General features: G+C 45.4%; 3 non-coding genes across 3 annotated transcripts; 2 read left to right on the top strand and 1 right to left on the bottom strand.

Moving 5' to 3' along the window:
* Positions 1-5,855: 5,855 nt before the first annotated feature.
* On the bottom strand, positions 5,856-5,927 carry trnaq-cug (transfer RNA glutamine (anticodon CUG)). The gene has a single exon. It is a non-coding gene; the product is annotated as a tRNA-Gln (tRNA).
* A 1,095-nt stretch (positions 5,928-7,022) lies between these two features.
* trnae-uuc (transfer RNA glutamic acid (anticodon UUC)) lies at positions 7,023-7,094 on the top strand. Its single transcript has one exon. It is a non-coding gene; the product is annotated as a tRNA-Glu (tRNA).
* A 1,690-nt stretch (positions 7,095-8,784) lies between these two features.
* Positions 8,785-8,856, top strand: trnac-gca (transfer RNA cysteine (anticodon GCA)). Its single transcript has one exon. It is a non-coding gene; the product is annotated as a tRNA-Cys (tRNA).
* The last annotated feature ends 1,016 nt before the right edge of the window (positions 8,857-9,872 follow it).

Below are 9,872 nucleotides of genomic sequence, written 5' to 3'. Positions count from 1 at the left end.
TGGATTAAAACTAGTAAGTCTAGAATGCAAGAAGAAGGCAATGAGGGTGAAGACAATGGTGAACTATTTAGCTGCTAAGAATGATCACGTGTGGAAGGCTTTTCTGAAGGAAGCAATCAGTCAATGGTCAATGTGGGGGGTGCAGAGAGAGTGGTGTATACATGGAAATGAAAAAAGGAATGTTGAATGGAGTGAGTGAGTTTTACAAAGAGGTGTTGAGTGCATGGGGGGAGTTTGTAAAGAACATAAGCTATGAATGTCAAAATCTAAAACAAATATGGGAACAACCTCTCTTCTTAAATCCAAAAATCACAAGCGACGGAAGAATGATGGACAATATGCTGATCAGGCGGGCAGGTATAAGGAAAGTTAGAGATATAGTGTATGAATATGTACCTGGTTTCATGTCAGCACAAGTGAAATTGAGGGGGGATGACATTGGGGTGGGAGAGGTGGAAAAAGTGATTATAAAATGAAAGATGGGATGCCGAGGGAGTGGAGAATGATGATTGAAAGAGGGCATAAGGTGGGGGATGACTGTGAGCTGGAACTCTATGTGGGAGAAGGGAAAAGTAAGAAAAGACTGGAGAATGTAAAAACTAAGATATTGTATGCATATTTTAAAGGAGAGAATGTTAGAAGGCCGGCATCGGAAAGAGTGTGGGAAAAAGCAATAGAAGGAATGGATGTAAAGAAAATATGGGCAAATATGAGAGTGAAATGGAACACCAGTGAATGTGAGCACATGGACTTCATGCTAAGACACAATAGAATATTCAATAATCTAATTATAAGCAAATTTGATGAGAATGTAAGCAAAGAATGTGAAGTATGTGAAAAGAAGGTAGAAACATTTATGCATGAGTTCATAGAATGTGAAGGGTTAATAACATATTTTGACAAAATGAGAAAGCTCATAACGAGTTGTTGGGGGGGGGGGTAGATTTGTAAGGGACATGGACTGGAAAGAACTGTGGTTATTTGGTGTAAATAAAAGGGTGGGAGAATGCAAATCTGTTAAAATATACATTGAGCCATGCAAGATATGCTGTTAAAGTACGAAGAAATATGATTCACTATGACAAGAGAAATGTGGATGTATGGCAAATTTTTAAAAGTATAATGAAAAAAGACATTTCCATTTTGTATTATTACTTGGAGGAGGGGGAATTCTATCATGCTTTTGTGAAAGGGAATACAATGGTGTATATAAATGAAGAAATGGGACTGAAATTCAGAATTGATGTGTAAAGTATGTTGAATGTATGAAAATAATAATAATAATAATAAAAAAAGCATTCAGTGCTCTCACCGCCGCAGCCCGGTTTTGATTCCCGGTCAGGGAATTGACATTTGGATAGGTTTTTACTGGACATAGGATTTGTCTTGAGCCTCGGTGGAATGGTTGGGGTCACCTTGAAGCGCTACTTGGGAACAATAAATCACGAACTGGGTTTCTTCACTATTACATGACAAGATACTGGATTAGGTTTGGGGGATTTGTCTGACACTGATGGACGATACCACATCTCTTTTACAAAATACAAAGGATTCCTTGGAGAATGTGGGTATCGATTCGGTGAGAGCACCAAGTCCTAGCCACTAGACCACCAGGGACTGCATCATGGCTGCACTCTGAAAGGCAGAGACTGTGTCGCTTTGACGTACTCCAGCAAAGGAACCAAAATAGTTGAGAGACTGGACCTTCTCTGCCAACAATGCATCAGCAGGGGAATTAGCTCAAATGGTAGAGCGCTTGCTTAGCATGTGAGAGGTAGCAGGATCAATACCCACATTCTCCAAGGAATCCATTGTATTTTGTAAAAGAGGTGTGGGATCGGAAATGAGTCCAAGATCTTTCCCTTTGGCGTCAGACAAATACCCCAAACCTCTTCCTGGTTGCGTTCTCTAGACCAGTCTCTTGTCATGTAGTGAAGAAAACCAGTCTGTGATTTATTGTTCCCAAGTATCTCTTCATGGTGACCCCAACCATTCCACCGAGGCCGAAGACAAATCCTATCTCCAGTCAAAACCTATCCAAATGTCAATTTCCTGACCGGGAATCGAACCCGGGCCGCGGCGGTGAGAGCACCGAATCCACGCCACCAGACCACCAGGCACTGCTTTAGGTCTGCACTCAGAAAGGCAGAGACTGTGTCGCTTCTCTTTGTGTTGAGGATGAGGGAGGAGGAATCTTCTGGCATTCTGGACTTGACCACAGTAGGAGGATAAAAGAGGTTGGTTTCCTCCTTGATAGATGAGGACAACTCAATGAAGACAAAATGAAAACAAAATCTTCTGGCCTACTGTATTTCTCCTTGCAGAGATGAAGAAGCCCCGGTCCCGAAATGTCCACCTCCAAGATGGACTGAGGTCTTAAACTACCCACATGGACAAGCCAAATATCTTCCGGAAAAAAAAGAGTTCATGGTCAGACAAGACAAAGGTTGAGCCGGTCACCCGAAATGGAACCTTTTGATCTGAGTGTCCACGATTCAAGTCCCTGTTCAGGTGACCAGGTCTGAGGTCCACTTGCAAACGCAAACTTTTTGCCCTCAAAATACAAGGGCAAAAGGCCTTGGTACTTTATGGAAACTACATTTGGAGCCTGGCTTTTAACTGGAACTGGAAAGACTTGTGGCCTTCGAACCCACGCCTCATTAGAGACTGCAACCTGAATGCAGCGCCTTCGACTGCTCGGCCATCCTGACCGTGCAGGTCTCGCTCCTTCTGTTCCCTTAGAAACAAGGTCAACTGTGGAATTGATCAAACATCAGGATGGCCACATCAATTAAAACAGAAAAAGGTCCGATTAGCTCAGTCGGTAGAGCATGAGACGCTTAAGCTCATATTGGGCGAGTCAGCAGTTTTATTGATACATCTGAAAGATATCTTTCCTGTTGAAAATTGTTCAACATGCTGAAAACATTTCATTCCAAATACACAAAAACAAATCTTCTGACCAAAGGCCTGGGGGCTCACTTCGTAGGGCATCAGACTCTGAGTATCAAGAGTTCAAGTCCCTTCAGAGATCAAGCACATGTCCTTGTTCCTATTTGTCACCTTGACTTTTTTTTGTAAAAGAAGGACTTGAAAGGCCATCTTTCCACCGAGTTTCGAACTGGGGACCTTTTGCGCGTTAGGCAAATGTGATAACCATTACACTATGGAAAACTGAAGGAAGGGGCTTTTAAGGGGGCTGGTGAAGTCACAAAGCAGTTGCCAAACAATGAAACGCGACGATGTGTCCAAAGTGGGGGCAGATTGACAATTGTCCAAATGGACAAAGATGTCTCCTTTGTAGGGAAAATTGTTCCAGAAATAATGGGCTTTTCTTCAACAAAACAAGACATCACAATCGCGGCTTGAAAGAAACACCTTAGCCACCCTCGGGGTCACTTTGATATCTCGATGGACTCAACTTGTGCCCTTGGAGTCAATGGTTTGTAAATAGGCTTGTAACCTCCTTTAACCTTGTCTGGATGGCTGGACGTCTGGCCTTTTGAAGAATGAAGTTAAGGTCCTTTCAGCCAGCCAATAAGCATTTTCAAACTATTTGCCAAGTCACAAAATAAACAGGGATTGTTCTGAAAACCGGGCTTGAACCAGGGACCTTTAGAACTTCAGTCTAACGTTCTCCTAAGTGAGTATTTCAGCTTCTGAGGTGGTGTTCTGCTTTTTCAGTCGTGGGTAAATGTGGGGGCAGGGTGAAGCTGTGTCTGTGCCACGTGTGTTGCTGTGTACCTGGTCCAGTGTGTTCTCATCTTGGGTTGGAATGTCCCCATGCTGGTAACGGGTGGGGAATACAGTCCGTTGATGAGGATAAGAGCTACAGAAAATGGGAAGGATTTCACTGGTTGAAGTCTCCAGCTACCATAAAAACGATCATGGGCCACAAGCCTGTTCTGAATCCCGCTTTGGCCAATCGACACTACATCGACTCAGCAGCATTCCTTGTTAGTATAGTGGCCAGTATCTCCGCCTGTCACATGGAAGATTGCGCGGTTCGATTCCCAAACGGGGAGTTCCTATTTTGTATGTCACTTTGAACCTTGAGCAGGGTTGCGGTTGCAACAACCAGTCCGGGAGAACAAGACCTCTATTCATCTTCTTCTCCAAGTGCTCAGCTGTGTTGTACAATCTGACAGTCCTTTGCTACCAAATCATTCCAGTCGTGGATAATGGACCTGACCAGAGCGAAAGAAGCCTTAATGTGGTGCTTTAGACCACTCATCCACACAACCCAAAACGGTGCCCTGATCAGGAAAAAACTGTGACCTTGTGAGGTTCGCTGACAACGGAGGACACTGAAATGGAGCCACACAAAGGAGGGTACCTGCACTGTTTACGTGTCCGTTGACCAGGTTGCAGATGGATTGCCTTTGTTCCTTTTGAAAATCCACATTTTAACACCCCATTTATGAAAGACGTAAAGACCATCAGGAGGTAGACTGGGATTCGATTGGCAGACTTGGAATTGCTTGTCCATGAGGACCAAGACAAATCCTATCTCCACTCAAAACCTAACCAAATGTCAGTTCCCTGACCGGGAATCGAACAACAGCCGCGGTGGTGAGAGCACCAAGTCCCAGCCACTAGACAACCAGGGACTGCATCATGGCTGCACTCTGAAAGGCAGAGACTGTGTCGCTTTGACGTACTCCAGCAAAGGAACCAAAATAGTTCTGAGACTGGACCTTCTCTGCCAACACTGCATCAGCAGGGGAATTAGCTGAAATGGTAGAGCGCTCGCTTAGCATGTGAGAGGTAGCGGGATCAATGCCCGCATTCTCCATAAACTCCTTTGTTTTTTGGATGAAATGTTCCCAAGTAGCGAATACTAATCCGGGCCCCAATCCCGATATCTAGGCCAAACACAGCCATCGGTATCACCCTAAACCCAGTCCTAACCTAAACCCAGTCCCAACTGCATTCTCCCCTCTAGCACCTTGTCTTGTTGTGGGATCAATGCCCGCAGTCTCCAAGGAGTTCTTTGCCCTCTTTAAAAGAGATGTTGGGATTGGATCTACCTCTTAGCATCCGAACAATACCCCAAACCAGGGGAATTACCTCAAATAATAAAGTGCTTGCTGAGCATGCGAGAAGTAGCAGAGTCGATACCCGCATTCTCCAAGGACTCCTTTGTATTTTATAAACGAGATGTGGGATCGGAAATGAGTCCAGGATCTATTCCTCAGCGTCCGACAAATACCCCAAACCTAATCTTGGCCGCGTTCTCTAGATTGGTCTCTTATCAAGGAATAGTGAAGAAACCCAGTAAGTGATTTATTGTTCTCAAGTAGCGCATCAAGGTGACCCCAACCATTCCACCGAGGCCTTGCAGAGATGAAGAGGCCCCGGTCCCGAAATGTCCACCTCCAAGATGGACTGAGGTCTTAAACTACCCACATGGACAAGCCAAATATCTTCTGGACAAAAAGAGTTCATGGTCAGACACGACAAAGGTTGAGCCGGTCACCCGAACATGAAACTTTTGATCTGAGTGTCCGGGATTCAAGTCCCTGTTCAGGTGACCAGGTCTGAGGTCCACTTGCAAACGCCTCCTTTTTGCCCTCAATATACGAGGGCAACAGGACAATCCCTTGGTACTCTATGGAAACTACATGAGGAGCCTGGCTTTTAACTGGAACTGGAAAGACTTGAGGCCCCGCACACAAACCAAGTATCTTCTGATCAGCTGATCCTTGACATCAGCTGTCACAGACATTGGCGTCGTTTGGGGACCTCATCCTGATCCACGGTTACCACTGATTTGTAGAGTAAGTCAATAATTCATCATACTCTTACTGGTAAAGGAAGACACAGTCCAAACACTTGATTGCTGCAGGGCAAGTAGGTTCCATCAAGACTTGAACTTGGATCACTGGATTCAGAGTCCAGAGTGCTAACCATTACACCATGGAACCCTTTTTTTGGATGTGACTGGCACCTTCTGGCGTAACAATGGAGGCTTTGCAAACCAGGACACCAACTTTACTCTTTGATGAGCACAAAGTATTTTTGGGTACAATCCAGGGGTCTTGTGCTCTCACGGAAATGGCTGTCCTTTTCCAACAGGAGTTGAGATGAAATGTATTAAAATAGACAAACTGCATTGATCACTCAGAATCAGAATTTCTCAGTTTGCCAATTTCAGACTGCGTGACAAAGACTCAAGTCCAACTCCATCGACAGGGAAGCGGAGGTCCTTCAGACAAGACGGTATTGCCATTCTTTCCTGGCAGACATAACATGAGCAAAGGGCTTGTCCTTCGAGCCGGACTTGAACCAGCTACCTAAAGATGCCAGCTTGAACCACTTCAGTACTCCGCTCTTCCAACTGAGCTATCGAAGGTCTTGCTCTTTTGAGGCTAGTGAGTACGGCCGAGCGTTCGATGGCGTCTCATTGAGGTTGTGGCTGAGAATGCCACGATTGACAGAATTTGGATTAGATAATCAAGTCTTGTGGTGGAGAGTCTCAGGTGGAGAGTCTCAGGTCGAGAGGTGTGACGTTTCTGATCGAATTCAGAGATCATCAGTTGGTCCTGAAAACGGTCTTGGCACTTTTTTTCACGATGAAAGGTATGAAAACAGCCCTGTTGCATTGGCCGGGAATCGGACGCGGGTCTACCACGTGGATCGATCCTGGACTCATTTCCGATCGTAACATCGCTTTTACAAAAGGCAAAGAACTCCTAGAAGACTGCGGGCATTGATCCCACAGCAAGACAAGACAAGGTGATACCTATGGCTGTATTTGGCCTAGATATCGGGATTGGGGCCCGGATTAGTGTTTGGTACTTGGGAACATTTAATCACAAAAAACAAAAGAGATTTTGGAGAATGCGGGCATTGATCCCGCTCCCTCTCACATGCTAAGCGAGCGCTCTACCATTTGAGCTAATTCCCCTGCTGTTGCAGCATTGGCAGAGAAGGTCCAGTCTTAGAACTATTTTGGTTCCTTTGCTGGACTACGTCAAAGCGACACAGACTCTGCCTTTCTGAGTGCAGCCCTAAAGCAGTCCCTGGTGGTCTAGTGGCTAGGATTCAGCGCTTTCACCGCTGCGGCCCGGGTTCGATTCCCGGTCAGGGAATTGACATTTGGCTAGGTTTTGACTGGAGATAGAGTCGCCAGATCTTCAACCTCCCACCTGGAGGCGAACTCGTCGCCCACAGTACCGAGGCCATGTCGGCGAAGACGGCAGTACATGGCACAGACACAGCTTCACTCTTCCCCCACTTTAGGCCCCGACTGAAAAAGCAGAACCCCCCATCGCAGCTGAAATAGCCCACTTGGGAGAGCGTTGGACTGGAGTTCTAAAGGTCCTCACAATAAACCTCACTCCTCCTGATGGTCATTACGTCTTTCAATAATGGGGTGTTAAAATGTGGATTGTCAAAAGGAACAAAGACAATCCATCTGCAACCTGGTCAACGGACACGTAAACAGTGCAGGTACCCTGCCTTGTGCGGCTCCTTTTCAGTGTCCTCCATTGTCAGCGAACCTCACAAGGTCACAGTTTTTTCCTGATCAGGGCACCGTTTTAGGTTGTGTGGATGAGTGGTCTAAAGCACCAGATGAAGGCTCCTTTTGCTCAGCGGGCACTGGTTGAAATCCCACAGCTGGCATTTTCCTGGTCAGGTCCATTATCCACGACTGGAATGATTTGGCAGCAAAGGACTGTCAGATTGTACAACACACCCGAGCACCTCATGAGCAGAGTTATCCTTTTCCGGGAAAGAACCAAAAACTCTGACTCGAAGGTGCTGATTGCTGCTCCCAGTTGCTTCTAATTCGTCTGCGAGCAAAATTTGAATTTTAGAGTCTGGTTAATTGAAAAGATTTGCTAGCTAGCCAGGAGTTGAAACTTGAATCTTCTGAGATGAGTTATCCTTTGCCCCACCATTCGTACAACAAAAGGACCTGTCATTTAAGGTTAGCTTCTGGATTGTCACTGTTTCTCCAAGACTACAATTGGGTTGAGAGAAAAGTACTTTTTAGACAAGACAATAACAAAAGCAACACACACCTGCCATGACCCAGGGTTGGTGCGGACACAACAATGAGTACGAACCACGATATGATTACAGCTGTCTAACCCGTAGACAACACGTCATCCACTGCGCCACTAGCCATTCAACAAAATAACCTGGAGTTTAAGGTTGGGTTCTAACTAGGCTACCACAGTTTCTGCATTACCAAACACTAATTCAGATGTTGGGACTCATTTTCAGTCAACAAGACCATGTCAACAAAGGTCCTGCAGGAGATGAGGTGACCGAGAGGTTAAGGTGCTGGACTGCTAATCCATTGTGTTCTGCGTGCATGGGTTTGAATCCCATCCTCATGGGACTATACCAATGCAGTAGTTTTGACACCACCTGTGTTTTTCGGAAACATCATTAGAATGCAATTAATCAAAGTATCAGGTACGATGTTGGAGATGGAGAATGCTTTTTTAGCAGGAAAAAGACACAATATACCATTTGGAGAATGCAGGCATCGATTCCACTTCATCAATGAAATGTTTTCCGCATGTTGCACAATTTTCCACAGGAAAGAAATCTTGACGATGTATCACCAAAAGTGCTGAACCGCCCAATGTGTGGCTGAAACTAGTGCACAAGGAATAACTTGTTTAAGTAAACCTTTTAAACCTCAATGACCCATCAAGAAGTCAACCTTTGTTGGTTCAATTCTCCCAGTCACCATGAGGATGTGTGCTGGTTTAGTGCATATGCAGAACTTAGTTCCCATCGTGTAACCATGTTTGGTGTGTTTGAGGGGGTATAGCTCAGTGGTAGAGCATTTGACTGCAGATCAAGAGGTCTCCGGTTCAAATCCGGATGCCCCCTGATGCACTTCTTCGGTTTAAGAATAGTCTAAGAGTACATGAATGCATGGCTCATAATAGCAACAACTTCGGTGTAATATAACTCGAGATTGTTTCCCTTTTTGCATGGCTCCTTTCTACATTCTTCACACTGACATGAAATTTCTGCAGTGGCTTTTGTCCAATTTCCTCGCGGATGACACAGCCCCCCCCCCCCCCCCCCACCCCCCACGTCTAAGAGAAAGTCCAGCCGCACCACAAAACAAAGTCATTTCAGCTGCTTTTACCCACTATCTTATCTTTTCCGTGCTGACTCAAAGCTTAGGACCATCGGACCAGAGCTCTGCCTTTGGGTTCAGCTCCCACATCACTGTGGCGGACCAGTGGAGCATCCAACGTAGATCAACTGGTAAACTGTCATGTTAGATGCCAAGAACAAGACGCCAAGGTACCTTGAACTCCTCCAGTGGGGGTCAGATCTCTTCCCCAACACATAGACAATTTCATTGAAATGTCAAGACAACCTCTTTTGTCCTGCTAATGTGGTCTGTTTTGTTAGCCCAAATGTCCAAAATCACAAGGGTTTTGCCTTTGTAGGGAGCATTGTAGTACATGTCACATGTGTACTACACATGACATTAGAAAGGATGGGAATTTCTTCAACACAACAAGATTTCTGATTCAAAAACATTTTGTTGAAGAAAAGCCCATTATTTCTGGAACATCTTATGTGAACTACAATTCTCCCTACAAAGGAGAGATCTTGGTCCATTTGGACAATTGTCAATCTGCCCCCACTTTGGACACATCATCATGTTTCATTGTTTGGCCACTGCTTTCTGAGTTTCGCCAGTACTCTTATAACCCCCCCCCCCCCCCACCCTCCTCCACTCCGGGTTTCCATAAATAGTGGTTATCCCGTTTGCCTCACACGCATAAGGCCCCCTGTTTAAAACTGGGTGGAAACATGGGCTTTCTATTCCACAGGAAAGAAATCTTGACGATGTATCACCAAAAGTGCTGCACCGCCCAATGTGG

This window comes from Doryrhamphus excisus, unplaced genomic scaffold (assembly GCF_030265055.1).
Source record: "Doryrhamphus excisus isolate RoL2022-K1 unplaced genomic scaffold, RoL_Dexc_1.0 HiC_scaffold_26, whole genome shotgun sequence".
Classification (NCBI taxonomy): Eukaryota; Metazoa; Chordata; class Actinopteri; order Syngnathiformes; family Syngnathidae; genus Doryrhamphus; species Doryrhamphus excisus.
This window is presented reverse-complemented; position numbering and strand designations above follow the sequence as displayed.